General features: G+C 36.3%; 2 long non-coding RNA genes across 2 annotated transcripts; both read left to right on the forward strand.

Moving 5' to 3' along the window:
- The first annotated feature begins 4,274 nt into the window (after positions 1–4,274).
- LOC135621965 (uncharacterized) lies at positions 4,275–5,039 on the forward strand. The gene is made up of 2 exons (XR_010490974.1): positions 4,275–4,491; positions 4,569–5,039. It is a non-coding gene; the product is annotated as an uncharacterized LOC135621965 (long non-coding RNA).
- An 11,253-nt stretch (positions 5,040–16,292) lies between these two features.
- On the forward strand, positions 16,293–17,389 carry LOC135623332 (uncharacterized). The gene is made up of 2 exons (XR_010491345.1): positions 16,293–16,810; positions 17,008–17,389. It is a non-coding gene; the product is annotated as an uncharacterized LOC135623332 (long non-coding RNA).
- Positions 17,390–18,681: the final 1,292 nt, after the last annotated feature.

The raw sequence follows: 18,681 nt of genomic DNA on the forward strand, positions 1-18,681 counted from the left end.
GACGCCTGGGCTCGGGCGAGCGCCCAAGCGACGCGCTTCGGGCCTCCCCTCGCTTAGGAAGATGAACTTGACTTCGATATTTTCTGTTTCTATATCACTTTATTTCAATGCTCGGCAACACTGATATATCTAAGCTTGCATGCTGCTTTACTTCACTTAAGAGGTATATCTTTTAGAAAGCTTTAATCTGATTTTGGATTCCAATTTTAGGCTGCAGTACACTAGAAACTTGTTATGGACTGCTAACAATCTTGACATGTTTATGTTTTATCAATGAAATCAACCATAAAATTGCTTTTATTTTCATATACAACAGTTCTTAACTCTGAAAATAAAAAGTATGTAATGTCAACAGTAGGTTGACATAAAGGAAAACTTGCATATACCTCCATAGTATAATAGCAAGAAATAATGTGTGAAGAATAGGGTTTCAGTTTCCTCACCTTCTTAACCATTTGCATTTGCAAACATGGGATAATAGTGATGGACTATTCAACTCTACTATGCAACTCTAACAATTGTGACTTGTCTGTATATATTGTGCAATTGTGACTTCACGCAAGATGCACAAGATGACACAGGAGAGTTCAAGAATGAAGATATAAAGATATCTTGATGTATTTTTTTTCGAGATGATGTGGAATTTATAATTGTCTCACTTTGATATTGATTTTTGGATAAAATAAAGATTGTAATGTGAAGTTTCAAATATCAATAATTTTATCTTGAATTTATGAAAAAGTTTTGGTATGATTTTGAAATTATTAAAAATTGATAGGTAATTAATAAAATTATTATTGACAGTATAGTGACACTCAAATAATCCATTACTAATTTTTTTTATATTTTAGTGACAGGTCAAGCCATCACTAAATTATTATTATCTTTTCCATTTAATCAGTAAGAGTTAATTATATTGTCACTAAAATTGTTAGTCAATTCTTTTAGTGACAGAAGTGTTCATAACCAATTGTTGTCACAGAAATATTAATTTATCAATTTATTTATTTTTAGCGATAGAATTTAATGTTTTAGCTACAAATATAAACTATCACTAAAAACTATAATTTAATGACATATGTGTCTTTTTTTGTTACTAAAACTTTTAGCCACGAGATCTATGCTGACGGAAGCTAGTGATGGCTCATTTTGCACTAATTCTTTTAGTGACAACTTTTGTTCATGGTTAATAACTATTTTTCTTATAGTGTAGGGGGCATGTGACCTGTATGTGTGCCAATATCTCAAGGAGCAGAGGAAACCAATGGCCTCGATCACTTCCTCGACATGGCACCACCCCACCCCCCCTATTCCGATCGATTTCGATCAGCGTTGGCTTGGCTGTGCCGACGACCAATCGGGCAACGCTTCTCAACTTTAATCCATGGACCAAAGAGGTCCAGCTCTAAGTGAGAAGACCCAACCTCCCTTAGGGTAATAGAGCCATCTAAATCGGAAGGGGGTTGCTCCACACCCTTTTGGGGGTCGGCCTTATGAGAAGAGTCCAGAAAAACAAGGGAGGAAGTCAAAGAAGTCATCGAAACTAGAGGGCAAATCCACTTTATGACCCACACAACTATACTTGAAACACACCAAAGGTAAATTCTCATATGAAACAGTTTGGAAAATTCCTTTCTTTAGGTGACCCAGTCATACTGCTTATGGGGTTTTGAAAGATCGATTTCTATACTAACCTTACATATCGACCCCTTTCAAACGAGAAAGAACATTCATCATTCTTTAGGGGACGACCTAGGAGAGAACCAAGATTAATAACACATTCTGTTCCAGTACTCCAAAGGAAGATTGACGAACTACACCTAGATAGGGACAGATGAGATCCTCTCTGTGAGAGGCTGGAAATTAGCTTTCTTGGGCATCAGATACAAAACCTCCCCTCGAATGGTCCATGGTCCGTCGGTGAGGATGCGAACAACCTCCGCTTTAGAAAAAAATTGAAAGCAAAAAAAAACCTTAAGCCAAATTGATCACTTGGGACACCAAAGAACATTTCCATTAGTGAGAAACCACATATTTCAGGAAATCCAAAGTCGAAGTCGGAGGAAATGATTGATCAAACTAGATATTCAAGGTTTTTGCCATTCATGAGGAGTTTTTTCCTCAAATTCGATGAAATCCTTAGAAGCATCATAGATCCGGTTAAACAAAGAAGAAGATAGTAGTGAACTTGCATCTGGCCCATATGAAGGACCAATTAACATCAATGCCTAAGAGATGCTCTTTCCAGTGAAAGGGCCATCCAATTGGCTCTTCTTGGAAGGCGGAGGGGCATTGGAAGGATCCCGATGGAGTGGCCCATTTTTCTTGGTACTTGCCAAAGGAGAAAACCTTAGGGGTCTGGCTTGGCATCACTCCAGGAACCCTAACTGAAGGGATCGACACCACAGAAGAAGATGATGACACCCTAGGGAGGGGAACAACAATGGATGCAAGGAGAGAGCCAAGTAGGGGATGTGAAGCCAGTAGTTGGGGGCGGGGGGGGGGTGGGGAAGGGTGTGGTTGGGTCGCATCAAAGGTGGAATTAAGGAGGGAGAAGGCAATGGGGTTGTCCTTATCGCCTTAGAAACCCAGAGCTTCTCTCTCTAAGGAAAGAAGAGAGTTCCCTACTCTCTCACAAATTTATTTAATGCATTACAATCGACCATATCTTGTTCAGAACTTCACGGTTAGCCCCCAATTCCCTTCTCGCACTTTTCTAGTTCGAAAACCCTAAAGAAGATGCAGTGCAAGATTCTTTTCCGCCATCAATCTGGTCCTCATGATTAATCTAGGACTATGTGTTTTTGCTGCTTATCGATCCGATTGATGTGATTCTCCCGATAAGCTCTAACTCTGATGGCTGCCCTCCCTCCGCAAGCGGACAACTTCTTGATCACCCTTGTTCTTTCCCTCAGTGAGCTTTTTTTTTCCTCATAAATTTGATACTTTTGGTCATATTTTTATATGAAAAAGGTTTACTTGGTGGAATTGGTGGCACCTGCTATTTCTATTCTTCTGTTTCTCTTTGGAACAAATTGATTTATTTGTAGGACATGCTTAGATCATCACAAGAGGATGAAGGTAAAAAGTTTGCTATGAGGTTTGTTACCAATACTAGATATTTGCAAAGTTTTTAGCATTGTGGTGAGGCACTGCGGTTATATCTCTGAGACTTATGTGATGGTAAATTTAATTTTGAAGTGTTCAATATTGGTTGGCATGTAGGACGAGCAACAACAAATTACTTTCATAGTGGAGGAATAGAAAGAGAAAAGTGAAAGATAATAACTAAAAATAATAAGCAAATGTATAACTATCCAATTGGCTCAAAGATAACACTCCTAGGATAGAAGTCTTGCACCTCCGCATGCCTCACAAGGTGGGAAAGGAAAAAAACTTGATTCATGGATCCTTTTTTTATTCATACATTACAATGTTATAGCCCATTTTTATATGCTCAAGTATAAGAATAAAAAGAAAATTACAGAAATTTAAAAAATTACAATCGCATCAAATCAAATATATGATATCTTGTTCTTCATTTCTGATTTGATTTGAGAAATAGTCTTCCTCTCTTCATGATATTTTTGATTGATAATCTTTCATCTTTATAGAGATGAATCTTTAAGATATTCAATCAAGATTTGTAATTTTCAATAATATGATTTCTTTTTTGTTGTATTTTTTCTTTCTTTTTCTCCTCGTTGAGTAGATATTTTCATGTTATTACATATGTAAAATATCTCTAAACAAATTAAATTTATTTTATTAATAAATTAATTTAATTGCTCATGCATCATATTGTTTTACTGTTTCTTTTTCATTTCTGCTATTGAGCGAGCATGCACATGTGGAGATTTTGGAATCGAATGAATTGTTCCTTTAAAGTCAGAGACGATTGAATTTGATTGGCCTAGATGCATGCATAGCAATTCATGGCAGAGTATAGTTTCATCAAAACTAAAATTTTAATTTCATTCTTCCTCAAATTAGTGACTATATTATGGATATATTAGATGACATTTTGGTCTCTTTGGTGTTTATGTAGCATTTACATGATGCCTTTTGTGGAAGTTGTATGATATACTGCCATGGTTGTTTTGACCAAATACAAAGTTTAATATGCTAATGAGTTAGTTTTAGTTCCAGAGCATGCTTCTGATGATTCTTGGTGTGATGATGGGCTTCTGAATGAAATCTCAGATGCTGACTTAAACAGAGAACAGAAGAGGCGTTATGATCAATTTTATACAGTATCCTTGCAATCTATAAATGATATGCATATCCTTTGTCCAAAACTCTTCATAGTAAAACTTTTAGGGCTTTAAACTTGAGGATGTATCATATGGAACCCTTGACAAAAGTTTATATGGGTTATCGAGATGGTATATCTGCAGGAAAGGAAGCTTCTGCCCAAGAGGGCTTCAACATTGGGTTTAAGCAATCTGCAAGCAGTGGTTACAAATGGGGAATTGTTAGAGGCATCACAAGGTGAAAAGTGATAGTATTTACTGATCTCTTTCTGCAGAAGAATTTTGGTATCTTATTTTTCCTACATTATTTCGTAGTGCATTTGTAAACCTCCCAGATCAATTCAAAGAAAAGTTAGTTAAGAAGCTTGAAGACAGATGCACGTTTCAAAGTCTTTACAAGCCCGTTCAAGAGATTTCCACGGACGATGCTCTGAGAATGTATCACTTTCAACTACAACAAGAAAATAAACAATCTCATCAAAGATCAAAAGCGACAGTATCATCGGCAATCGAAGATTTTGACTGCAATAAGTTAGACTTCTTTTTCAAGGAGCTTATGTTACTTGTAAGTGAGTCTTCTGAAATCAAAGCAAGTGTTGATGTTGTAAAAGGAGAGGAAGAAGAATGACCTTGATGTTGAAGTACTTGGAGGGATCGTTCAAATTCACTTACGTCTGAATTTTCTGGACAGATTGTAATTTTTTGATGGCCTCAGATTGCAATGAAAAGAACTGAACCATTGCTCCATTGCAGCATAATATATTTTGAGATTTTGCTTCAGAAAAATAGGTTCCAAATTTCAGAGTATTGACTATTCTTCCACTGGAACTGTGCCGTCATTTTTGGGAACGTTGAAAGCACTCATGGTTTGATAATAATCTCCTTCCGAAATGCAATACTTTTTCATTGTGTTTGATGTTGAGCATGGCCTTTCTTTTTCCTCCTAGTTTTGCACACTGTAAATATAAGCATAAGATGCTTCTCCAACAATAACGATAGAATCTGATGAGAGGTTAATCAAGTAGCACTATATTGAAATGAATGAGATACTATTTTCAAACTAATACAAACAACTCTTACACTTTTTTCTTTCCTTTTTTCTGAATAAATTTCTACTTTTAGAATGCATTTACTTCAGCTTTAAATTAACATCGTATTTCATTAATTAGATTTTTTTTTACACTAAGTTAAAGTCATATGGTTGAGTTTTTCTGATCTTTCTTATGTATTTAGCAAGTCAATTCAATAGCCATAAATTTTTGATTTGCCAAATAAATCAGCAATTACCAACTTAACTCTCTTTGACCTTTAATTAATTGTAATCTTAGATGTCTAAGCATATTACAACTATGTCATGCTCCACAATATAGTATTTGTATAAATTATAAATTATAAAATACAAGTCTCATTAAATGTATTCATGTGTATAATTCTAGATTAATTATATATTTTTTTATAATTAATTATTATTTTTGAATGTGTCGGAGAATATTAAATCATATTGTCTTAGCATCTAGTAAAATCGGAGTCAGAATATCCAATGATCTTCAAATGGTCTGATCTCCCATATGATCTTTTATTCTCTTTAAATATCTCATGACTCTTTTAGCTGCATTCCAATGATTCATTCCATGATTGCTTAAGTATCTATCTAACATTCCAACAATGTACATTATATCTTGACGCGTACAAACCTGTGCATACATTAGACTCCCTAAAGCTAATGCATAGGAAATCTTCTGCATTTCTTAAGTTTCCAAATTTTTTTTAAGGCACTGATTGAGACTGAACTTGTCTCCCTTTGTGATAGGGGTGTCTCCTGGTTTACAATCCTATATGCTAAACCTTTTGAGTACTTTATCGATATAGTTCCTTTGTAATAATCCTAGAATACCTCGCGATCTATCTCGGTGTATCTGGATTCCTAATACAAAAGGGGTATCACCAAGATCTTTCATCTCAAAATTTCTAGATAAAAATATCTTGGTTTATGATACATGCAATCATCAACAACATTCATCTTAAAACCAAATGAGATAATTACTTGATGAAATTTGTGATACTACTAAAAGGATGTTTGTTTTGTTAAGATCGAAATCGGCACTAAGAGGGGGGGAGCGTGAATTAGTGCTTACGATAAAAATTACATCGATTCGAAAATTTCGTTCGATAAAATCATATTGGAAATATGTTTAACTCGAAAACGTTCATAAAAATGTAATGAGCAAGTAAAGCAATCTGCAATAAAGGTAAACAACAAAATATAAATACAAACTAAGTTTTATAGTGGTTCGATCATCGTGACCTGCATCCACTCCTGATTCCTCTTCACTCAAGGCCATCGGCTTTCACTATCGATCTTCTTTCAACGGAGGAAGATCAACTATCCTTTTACACCCATTTTCTCCTTTTCACCGGTTTAGGAGATAACCTTTACAACCTCACCTCTCTCTTAAACTTCATATATAATACTGAGAGCTTGAGACGAGTTTTTATAATATTACTATAGCATTTTTCTTTTCTTTAACTCACAATTGATGTGTTTACTGAGTAAGGATGAGTAGGGCTTTTTTAGGCCCCAAATGAATTCAAATTTAGGGACCAAATGATCTCATCTTGGGTTTTCGGGGTACTGGCAATACCACCGCCTGCTAGTTTGAGACTAGGTGGTACCATCGCCTAACACAGTCTGGGAGATTGTATCTGAGCAATATTATCACCTAAACTGGTAGTGTCACAGCTTGGGCCAACTATAGGTCACTAATTGGGCCTTCCACTTGGCCCAAAATAACCCCAATTCAGGCCGAGTTAACCCATAATTGAGTTGGTCTAATTACATTCTAAACAATCCAATTAGAACTAAAACTACTTCGATCTAGACAAATTATTATAAGTAAGAATTCTAAGTTATCCAACATGTCATTGGTTCATCCGATGCTTCACCCGAACCTTCGGCATATCGTCCTCTCTTATGATGTATTGCCCAATCGACATGTTGATATCCGCAACACCCGATCTCCTTAGTGCAATGTCTGATCCTTTTGGCCCGATGCTCGAACTCATGGCACGAAGCCTTCTGCTGATATGTCGACCATTCCTCCGGTCCGACATCCAATCTTCTAACATATTCCATTTTAGCCCAACTTTTGATTCCACTACTTTAATCAATTTATCTTTCCTGATTGAATATAGTCCTACGTCACTTAAATGTACATTAGATCGTAAACTCATTAATTGATTTCATCGTCAAAATCCAAGATTCAATATGTTTTATCTCATAGATAGATTTTATCAATTTACATATTATTTTCTTTAGGTTCTTTTGATACAAAGTATTCTGGTTGTACCATATAAATTATTTCATCAATATTTCCATTCAGAATTGTTATTTTGACATCCATCTAAAAAAGCTCCAAATCAAAATGTGTGGCTAAAGCCATAATTATTCTAAAAGAGTCATTCGTTAAAACCGGAGAGGTTTATTTAAAGTCAATCCCTTCTTTTTGAGTATAGCCCTTTGCCACAAGACGTGCATTATATCTCTCCACATTACCATTAGAATCCCTTTTGGTTTTAAAAATTCATTTACAACCAATAGGTTTCACTCCTTCTAGTAATGGGACAAGTTCTCAAACTTTATTGTCTTGTATGGACTTATACTCTTGATTCATTGCTTTAATCCACTTATCAGAATTGGAATCCTCTATGGCTTGACAGAAGTTGATTGGATCATCTTCCATCATATCACTACTTTTTTCATGTTCCCAGAGAAATACCATATAATCATATGAAATGACACTCCTCCTTACCCTAATGGATCATCACAAAGGTGCTAGCTCTTGTGGCATATGTTCTTATGGATGTTGAGTTTGATCCTCATGAATAATTTTCTTATACTATATGAGAGTTGAAATAACTATATCCTTTTGAGGTATTGAATTTACCACATCAGTGGCAACTATATAAATTGGATTAAATTGAACCAATTCTTCCTCAAACGTAAAGTCTTTAACCTTATTTCTCCCCCCAAACTCAATACCCTTATAGCAATACTCGTCTCAAAAATATTTATTGATTTGGGATTATAAAATTTGTACCCCTTAGATCGTTCAGAATAACCAATAAAATAATTGCTTATTGTTTGGGGTTCCAATTTCTTTTCGTTAGGCCTGTAAAGCCTTGTCTTAGATAGACAACCTATGAAAGTGTCTTAGACTAGGCTTTCTTCCGGTCCAAAGCTCATAAGGTGTTTTTGTAGTTGCTTTAATTGGTACTCTATAAGAATGTAAGCTATAGTTTTTATTGCTTCTCTTCAGGGTGACTCTGGCAAAGTAGATTAAAAAATCATATTTCTTACTATGTCTTTAAGTATGCAGTTTCGTCTTTCAACTACACCATTCATGTTAGGTGACCTTGGCATTTTATACAGAGGGATAATTCCACACTCCTTTAAGTATAGAGCAAATGGTCCTCGACGTTATTCACTTGAGCCGTCATTTCTGTTGTAATATTCCCCTCCACGGTTAGATCTAATGCTTTTTATCCTTTTGCCGAGTTGATTTTCAACTTTAGGTTTAAATGATTTGAACACATCCAAAGACTTAAATTTTTCATGTATTAGATATAAGTATTCATATCTAGAGTAATGATCTATGAATGATATAAAGTATTATTGGTCATTCCACGAAGGTGTAGGAGATGGTCCACAAATATCTGTATGTATCAATTCTAAGACATTTGTAGCTCTATATGCACTTGATCTCTGAGGTTTGATTTATTTACCTTTAATGCATTCAACACAAACATCTAAACCTAATAAGTCACTGGGATCAAGAATCCAACATAAGTTTTTCAACTCTATTTCTAGATATCTGACACAAACGTTCATGCTATAATACACCCGAATTTTTAATTTTACGTTTAGCACCTCGCAATTCCACATTTAGGGGTTCATGATAGGACACTATAGTATCCAGCAAATATAGATTGTCATAAGCCATAAGTGAACCAGTTACAATCACATTTGAATTTAAAAACAAATAAACTGATTATTTCCAAATAAACAAGAATAACTAGATTTGTTCAAATAAGAAATAAAAATTAAATTCCGTCTAAATGATGGTAAAACAAAAGTGTCTTTCAAATCCAAATAGTATTCAGTATACACTATAGCTTTTGCATCTACCGATTTTTCGTCTCCCATATAAATGCGTCTCTCAACATCATTGGGCCTTCGGTAGCTCAAGCAACCCTACATTGAAATACTGATGTTAGTAGTTGTATCGAAGTCCAATCACAAACTATTTCTAGGTACTGAAGTTAAATTGACTTCAGAATAAACCTTAATTTGAATTAACAAATTAAGGTTAAGCCAATTTGATTAATATGATTCAAATTCAATTAGTGATTATAAAGTTGTTTAATATTAGATTGAGTAATTTGATGCATGAAGTTACTAAAGTGACCTCTCATGTGTGGCATTTCTCATGAAAATATTAAATGTAGTATGTATTTACATCCATAGAAAATTTATCATTTGACATGTGGCAATTATATACACACCAATAATGGTAAACATGTGGCAATTATAAAGTTATACATATGAATAATAAATCAATCCAAAGATGGATTTATCATTTGACATGTCTTATTATCAGTGTTGATCATTACAATAAGACTACCACTAGCAATTAATATTGAAGTCCAAAGACAAGATATTAATGTTGCACTTAGTATCTTGAGATGGGTTATATCATTATTTGAATTTACTTAAGTTTATAGTAATATATATAAACATAATTTGTGGTTGTCTATTGTTCTCTTGTTTAGGTTCTCTTGTAACAATATCTAATAACCTCAAATCAGTACCGGTTCTAAACGAAACCAACTTTAAGGATTGGAAGGAAAACATTCTGATCGTTTTGGGTTGCATAGATATGGACCTTGCACTAAGGGAAGACCAACCCGCTTCTCTTACGGAAAATAGTACTCATGATGAAAGGAGACTATATCAGAAGTGGGACAGGTCTAATCGCATGAGTCTCATGATTATTAAGCACGACATTCCGAAAGCATTTAGGGGTGCGGTATCCGAAGGGATTACAAAGGCCAAAGATTTCCTTGTCAAAATAGAAAAGTATTTTCTTAAAAACGATAAGGTAGAAACAAGCATTCTGCTTCAAAGCCTAATTTCCATCAGGTAAAACAGCAAAGGAAATATAAGAGAGTACATCATGGAGATGTCTAATTTTACTTCAAAGTTTAAAACATTAAAATTTGGCTTATCAGAGGACTTACTTGTCCATTTGGTTTTGAACTCATTTCATATTGTGTGCAAAAAAAGAAAAGTTGTAGCAAGAAAAGACTGAAAGTGCCAACTTGGCCAGCACCTCTAAGGACAAGGGCAACAAAAAAAAATACAAATATGGAAAGAATGAGGCCGATAAAGGTTCAGTACAGAAGAAACAAAATAAGGATGATACTTATTTCTTCTACAAGAAATCTAGGCATTTGAAGAAGGACTATGCCAAATATCACTTTAGCATGCTAAAAAATGTACGTTCCTTACTTTGGTTTATTCTGAAGTTAATTTAACTTTAGTACCTAAAATCACTTGATGGTTAGACTCCGGTGCAACTACTAATATCAGTGTTTCAATGCAGGGTTGCCTGAGCTATCGAAGACCCAATGATGCTGAGAGATGCATTTATGTGGGGAATGAAAAATCGATAGATGTGGAAGCTATAAACACATTTAGATTGTTATTGTATACTATATATTATTTGGATTTGAAAAATAGTTTTGTTGCACCGTCATTTAGACGAAATTTAATTTTTGTTTCTTATTTGGACAAATCTAGTTATTCTTGTTCATTTGAAAATAATCAGTTTACTTTTGTCTTTAAATTCAAATGTCAAATGTGATTGGAACACTTATGGCTTACAATCTATATTTGTTTGATACTATAGTACCTTATCATAAATCCTGAAATATTAAATTACGAGTTACTAAATATAAAATTAAAAATTCGTTCAATTATGTTTTTTGCTTTTCTTGCCTTTTCCTCTTCACAGTATGCACAACACGTGGTATTAGAGTTCCAATTATGTTTATTTTCATGTTGCAATGCATAAACCTCCTTGTTGTAGTGCGGCTTCAAATTTATTTATTTTTTAATACCTTTGGATTTCATCCAATTAATTAAATTCATATAAATTTAATTAATTGGATAAATCAAACGATGTTAAAAAAAAATAAATTGGAAGATGCACTATGTTGAATCTAAAATTATGATCATAAAATTAATTGATAAATTGTTTGATCTAATTTATGTATTGAGATAAATGTGCAGAATTAACTACGATAGTGGTAAGGCATAAAGTAGATGATGGGCCGAAATCGAAGATTCGAACGATATACCGAGAGTTTGCTGGAAGCTCGCCAAGAGTTCGTCGGAAGTTCGTCGAGAGTTTGTCGTGAGTTCGTCGAGAGTTTGTTGGAGTTCACTAGAAGCTTGCCGAAAAACTCGCTGAGAAGTTCACCGGAGGATCGTCGAGAGAAAACTCGACATACCGGATAGAGATTGCTTGCCTTAATCATAGTTAGTACATTAATTGAGTTAGGATTGGAATGTAATCCCACTAACTCAGTTAAAGGTCAACTGGGCCCTAAACAAGGCTAAATTGGGCTAGTTGAACAGCCCATTCAGCACCTGAAGTCACAGCCAGTTGTGGCACCACTTGGGACTCGGTCTCCTAAGTGCTATGGGTGGTGGGTACCGCCAGAGAGCTCGATCTTCGAGCTCTGTCAGGTAGTGATACTACCCAGATTGGGCAGTGGTACCACCTAGTGTCAGTTTGTAGGTGATAGTACCGCCCAATAATGGCAATGATACCGCTAGTACCCCAAAATCCGAGGATGTGATACTTTTTTACTCCAATTCTGAAGCCATTGTGGTCTATAAATATCCCACCATTTTTGGCATGAAAGAGCACGAAAGTGTGAACATAATCTTAAATTCTTAGGGTGCTAAAAGTATTGTAAAAGTATAAAGAGTCCTCCTCCTCTCTTTCTAAGTGTTGAGATCATTCAAGAGAAGTGTGAGGCTCGTAAGGGTTATCTCCTAAACCCATGAAAAAAATAAATCATCGTAAAGAGGTTGTTGGTCTTCGCCTATTGAAGGAAGACCATTAGTAGACGCCGGTGACCTCAATGGAGGAGGAATCAGAAGTGGATGTAGGTCACAATGACTGAACCACTTTAAATTCCGATGTCTTTATTTCCCTTTTTCTTTTCATTACTATCATTACTTTCTTAGACAACTGCTAGTTCTTTCATTCTAAAGCCAAGCACTTTCCAAAATTAGTTTTTGATGAATGAAATATTTTATAAACCAATGATTTTCTCCGCTGCACTAATTCACCCTCTCTTAGTGTCGCTCTTGATCCGTACTTCTGTAAAAATAATGATTTAGAAAAACCTCGTTCAATAAAGCGCATATCGAAAACATACTTAACTTAAAAACATTCGTAGAATGTAATAATCAATAAAATCAATAAGCAATAAAGGTAAATAGCAAAAGAAAAAAGCACATCGGATTTATAGTGGTTCGGTTGTTGTGACCTGCTATCACGGACTTAGCTGGTTTTGCCTAAGTTGTGTGGTACCCTTATGTGTCCATTCGCAAAGGTCAACTTCTCCGAAACCTCCTATGATCCCTTAGAACCTATGTAAGAGAAAACGAGTTAGAGAAAACGCCTCACTTGGGATATTCAAGCAATCATTTCAAGAAATACTTCATAAACAATGCAAATTATAAAAATACTTCATAAGCTCTGAACAATCACACAACAAAGGATCTAAAATGGTCCACTACAAACCAAAATTTCTCATAAGTATCCGCATGACACAACCTTTATTTATAAGCCTAAAATGATCACCAAACCCAACTAAATTAGGGCTGTTAAACCTTCGACCGTCCCTCTACATGCTGTATAAAGCATGAACAAATCAAAAGACGTGGACATACATGAGCATTACAGTAAACACCATGTTTACAGTTTTGTCCGTGACATTCTCCCCTACTTATTCCTTTGACGTCCTTGTCGAAGCCTTTGCCGACACTACAACTTCTTATCTTTGCTGAGTTTTCAATCTTCTACTCTAGCTGTAATGTGCCTCTTAGCTCCTAGCAGTTCTCTGTTGTTGTTGTTGAGTAGTCGAACTTTTGATCTGTCATGCTGCTTCAACTCGCCAATGATTCTGACTCTAGTGTGGGGTTGGCTGAGTTGTATCAATCCCTGTTAGTTCCTATAGACTCTTTGGATGAAGAAAAAGACTATCCTTACTATGCGCTAGTCTCTCAAATGCCTCATGCTTGAACTTGGTGGATGCTTGTTGGTGCTTTAACGAGCATCACCTTGCAAACTTTTGAAGTTTTTAGGTCCTTCCTCCACAAGATTTACCGATCAACTCTTCTTTCACTTAGTTGTTACTTTCAAGTAGGTTCGTATCACTTTCGCTTTCGATTGGCATTCTGTTGGGAAGTGAAGCGGATAATCTACTCTCAGTAGCACTAATCACCATTGGTGGGGATTTAAAAACTATTGTCTTCCATTTGGTTTTTTCGAAGGGTCTTTAAACATGTGTAAAGCTCCTCTACTGGATAGATAAGAGAATTGGGGTACTTGATTTCACCTATTCTCTTAAGAGTAGAGAAAACAAAGGTTACTTGACTTTTCTTGCCTCCTTGAGGGTTGTACTTCATATATCGAGCTAGTTACTAACCTTCCTCTGCTTTTTGCTCACACTTCTAAAGCACTCGAAGTGTTTGCACTCCTTGCGTTGAGTTAGCTACTGTGATTCACTTTCTCAATACCATCGAACTTTTAGAATGCAAGAAGTTTTTATCCCAACTTGGAGTAAGTCTCTAATAGTTTTAGTCACCTCTGGGATTATATCGTATCTCCATCAACCCTGCTGCCCACTCCACTGAGTAGCAAAGGTACAGCACCACATACTACCTACTTCGTTCCTTTGTCGTGTATTCTTGCATGACCTGAAGTCATTCACTTTTGACTATCTTGATGAGAAGCTCGTTGACACCGGTCTTACGAAGTTCCTTGGTCTCTACCCTTCAGCCTTGTCTCTGCCTCTGCTCGCTACTACCACTGCCGCTGCCACTATCGACGCTCGCCGCTCCTACTCCCGCTACTCGCTGCTACCGCTATCGTTGCCACTATCACCGCTCCCGTTGCCATCGCTCGCCGCTACCGTTGTCGCTGCCACTGCCGCTTCTCGCTACTACCACTACCGCTGCTCTCAGTCAGTAGCCTCAGTCTTCCTCTTACTCACACTCTTCTTACTTCAATAGTATACTGTTAACAATACATTAATCGTATACTACTAACTGTATACTAGTAACAACATTTTTATTTATTAGATTAATTATATATTATTTTAATTTTAATACTATTAATTTTTATTTATTTAAAATTATTATTAGATTTCAGGATAAATAATATATTTTTATTTAAATAATTATATTTATTAATTATATTATATATTTTTATATTTTAGTGTCTCGTTTCGCTCGGGCGAGCGCCTAGTACCTCGGACGTTTTTGGACCTTGGCACTTTTTTGGCACCTAGCGCCTTTTCAATCGTTGCTTATAACAAAATTGCAAACTCTCTTTAATGCATCTCAACTCCCAAAGCTTTGACAACAAGTTGACAACAACTTATAGCTAAACAATGAAAAACAAGACCAAGTTTATATACCATTTATGCCCTCCATTCCAGCTCTGACAATAGGCTGAGCACTTGAGTAGCTGCGGAAGGACCAAAAACTCTATCTACAAAACATAAATAAATGTTACACAATGGCACTTCCCGTGATTCACCATCCAAATTCGAGCAATCAACAATCCAAATCAACATAATTAATCAAATTAAAGCCCCACGCCCGCACAATCCAAACCCTAATTGAGATTCCCCAAGAGGATCCGCCCTGATGAACCTCACGAGAAACATAGAAGAAAAGGTGTAATCCAAATGGAACCGAGAATCTACGCAGAACAAATACAACCCTGAGCAATTAAACGGAAATCGAGACAAGATCCATAGCAAAAGAAACAAGAGCATATCAATGCGTCGCAATAGTAACGGGGTAGGAGAAAGGAGTGGAGGCAAACCTAGGGGCAGGGCCCGACGACGGGATCGATCGCCTGAGGAGCAAAGGTAGGGGTTTTCGACGAGCGGGACAACTAGGTGGGACGAGCGAAGCTCCGTCTCTCGATCTCGTCTTCCTCGCCCGCTCCTATTTCGCTGTTGGTGGCGACGCACGGACGTGAGGGGATCATTAAATCGCAACTACAAGGAGAAAGTTTGGGGTCCGAATTTTCCTAGAAATAAATTTAGGGGCAAAATTACATATATATATATATATATATATATATATATATATATATATATATATATATATATCCCCCACCAAAATAAACAAGTCATTGTGGTTAATCTTCTTTAGCTAATTATCATTTCACTAACTGTTATTTAAAAGACATTAATAACGTTTACAATCTCATTTTGGTTATATGAATATTATATTTAAATTATTTTCAACTCAATTAGTTACATTTACTATATTTAGTCATGAGTTTATTATATTCATCCCTTAGGATTCTAGTTGAATATATATATTTATTACAAGATATATTGCTGTCATTGTGGTTAATCTTCATTCACTAATTATCATTGTGGTTGACGGACAATACGTTTTATCTTAATTAGTTAATATTAACTATTTTTAGTCATGGATATATATTTATTTTAATTTGAGATAAATATATTTTTTTCGATAACCATAGTTGAAAGGCATTAATACCCTTTAAAAAATTTGATTTTAACCATAAAAAAATCATAAATTATTTGGCAACACTTTCCCACCTTCGAATACAACTAGACTCTAAAAAGCGGTGCTTAACGCTTTATTGTGAACCCGGACGGTTTTGGATTCTCAATGTCTCAATTCGTGCCCGTTATTCGAACCTTGTTTGGAATGAAAGAATTGTGCAAGAGAACGGCGGCGGCTGCAACCCCACCCGGATCCGACGGCTCCGGAGGCCACTCCCCGAATCCGATATCAACCGCGTCACTAAGCATGAGACGCCCTCGCCATATCACCCCCGGAGGCAGGGAGAGTGAGAGAGAGAGACGGTGGAAATGGCGGATTCTTACTTGGCTCTTCGGTCCCGGCCGTCACTGCTCCTCGTCCTCCTCGTTCTACTCTGCTTCTCTCTGTCCGTGGCGACGGCGTCGGATCCGGACGCGACGGTGACCGTCGGAGGGATCAGCGACGCGGAGGGGGCTCCGGTCGGCGCCGAGATCGAGCAGCTTGCCCGCTTCGCCGTCGACGAAGACAACAAGAAGCATGTCCTTGTTTGATCTCTTCTTCGCCTTTTCGCCTCTGTTGCGATTATTGGATCGTCTTCGAACTCCTTTTCGTTCTGTCGCTGGATTCTCTGCGTCATCTTTAAGGTGATTGTATGAATTCCAAGGTTATATATCTTCTCCCTTTATAGTTTTATTTTTTGAGACATATGGTCTTTCATATATCTTTGATGCTTATCTGCTTTTTTGTTATCGTTCGATTTGCTTACTGTATTGAGTAATCGCTAACCCTAGATCATGTAGTTGGTGATCCCGCTGATCTTTCTGTGCTTGGTGCTTAAATCTTGTGTCTTTTGTGGCGAAGAATGCCCTGTTGGAGTTCGCGCGTGTGGTCAAGGCGAGGGAGCAGGTGGTTGTGGGGACTCTTCACCACCTGACCATCGAGGTCATCGACGCCGGGAAGAAGAAGATATACGAGGCCAAGGTGTGGATCAAGCCATGGCTCAACTTCAAGGAGCTGCAGGAGTTCAGGCATGCCGGCGACTCCTAAGGATCCTGGCCTCGAGTGAGGCAATGTCACGCCATGAGACTGCAGTCTACATGCTGTTAGGCTTCTTTTTATTCTATGTATGAGGTAATATGAGGGTCTGAGACGATAAATTATTTGCAAGTAAGCATTTTTTTTCCTGTGTATTTTGAATTCCTCGTTAAGTTTTTGAATGAATGACGGATGCGTTGTGTAGAAATCTATATACCATCAACTTTCTGTTCATTTTGAAGTCTTGACAAGATTAAGGATAGAGTGTTGTAAAAGGAGGCATATTGGAAGAGGGAGAGACAAACAAAGAAATAGGGTTGGAATGGATTGATTTAGTGAGGATAAGACAGAAGAAAAGTGACCAATGCCTTACTGAAAACGAATTACTTGTCAATCTTACTGATGTTATGATGGCAGAGCATGGATCCCTGGGCATATGAATAGGGAAACTAATCCATTGCCATATTACATAAAATGCACTGGACATACTACGGTGTTCTGCTAAGCTTCCAAGTGAGACTTTTGTACTTTGCTTCACATTTCCTCTTGTTTCTCAGAATAATTAATGATGATGTCAATTGTGAGAATGATAACTAGAACTAGATTTTGTACAATGACCCGAACTTGTTACAAAAATGGACCATTTGATGAGATATATTGGAGTTGGGTTCCTGGTTCAGCTGACTAATGAGATTGTTTTTCTTTATCAGAATTTTGTTTTTACGAATCCCTCAGAAGTTCGTTACTGCCTACAGGTTCATCAATTTTTTTGTGAACAATTCCATGGCTTATGTCTCTTTCTGCCTACAGGTTCGTATGCTAGGTATGCTGACAAATGCTTTTTTAGATTTTGAAAACCTTTGCTCAAGTTCTAGCATAGCTATCAGCAATTCATGGAGCTTCTTAAGTTTAAAATTTATCGTCTTGAAATTGTCTTATTGAATATGATATTGATATTCTATCAAATTGTTAAGTTTGCAAGTTGCATTATTTTTGTTATAAAGTCTAGCAGACATTATAGGGCCCAAAGGTATGTGTTCTGATCCAAATTACTTGAACTGAAAAGAGAATTGACAAATTAATCAGAACCTGATTTTTCCATGAGTTGTCATAATATAGAAACTTGAAACTGTTATGGTCATCATAAGAGTAGATATCAATTAGCAAGCACCACTGGAGTATGACTAGAAAATCCATCAAGTATCAAATCTCTGATTCTAGGGATCTCTCTTTCAAAATGCAATATCTCATGATCTTTCAGCTGCTCCTACCTCTCAAAATGTCTCATACATGATTGAAGATTAATGCAAGACCGCTTATGGACTGCCTTTCAGAGTATTTCGATCCTAATCTATCTGTAGATGCTTTTAACAAAGGGTTAGGTCAAAGGTTGGCTAGTAGTGAAGATCTAGAAAGCAGAATGAAATTGTTTTAATATTTAAATTAAACTTGTGACTTCTAGGACATATATCCTGATGCTTTATCAGTCCTAAGATTAAC

This window comes from Musa acuminata, chromosome BXJ2-9, assembly GCF_036884655.1.
Source record: "Musa acuminata AAA Group cultivar baxijiao chromosome BXJ2-9, Cavendish_Baxijiao_AAA, whole genome shotgun sequence".
NCBI classification, from domain to species: domain Eukaryota; kingdom Viridiplantae; phylum Streptophyta; class Magnoliopsida; order Zingiberales; family Musaceae; genus Musa; species Musa acuminata.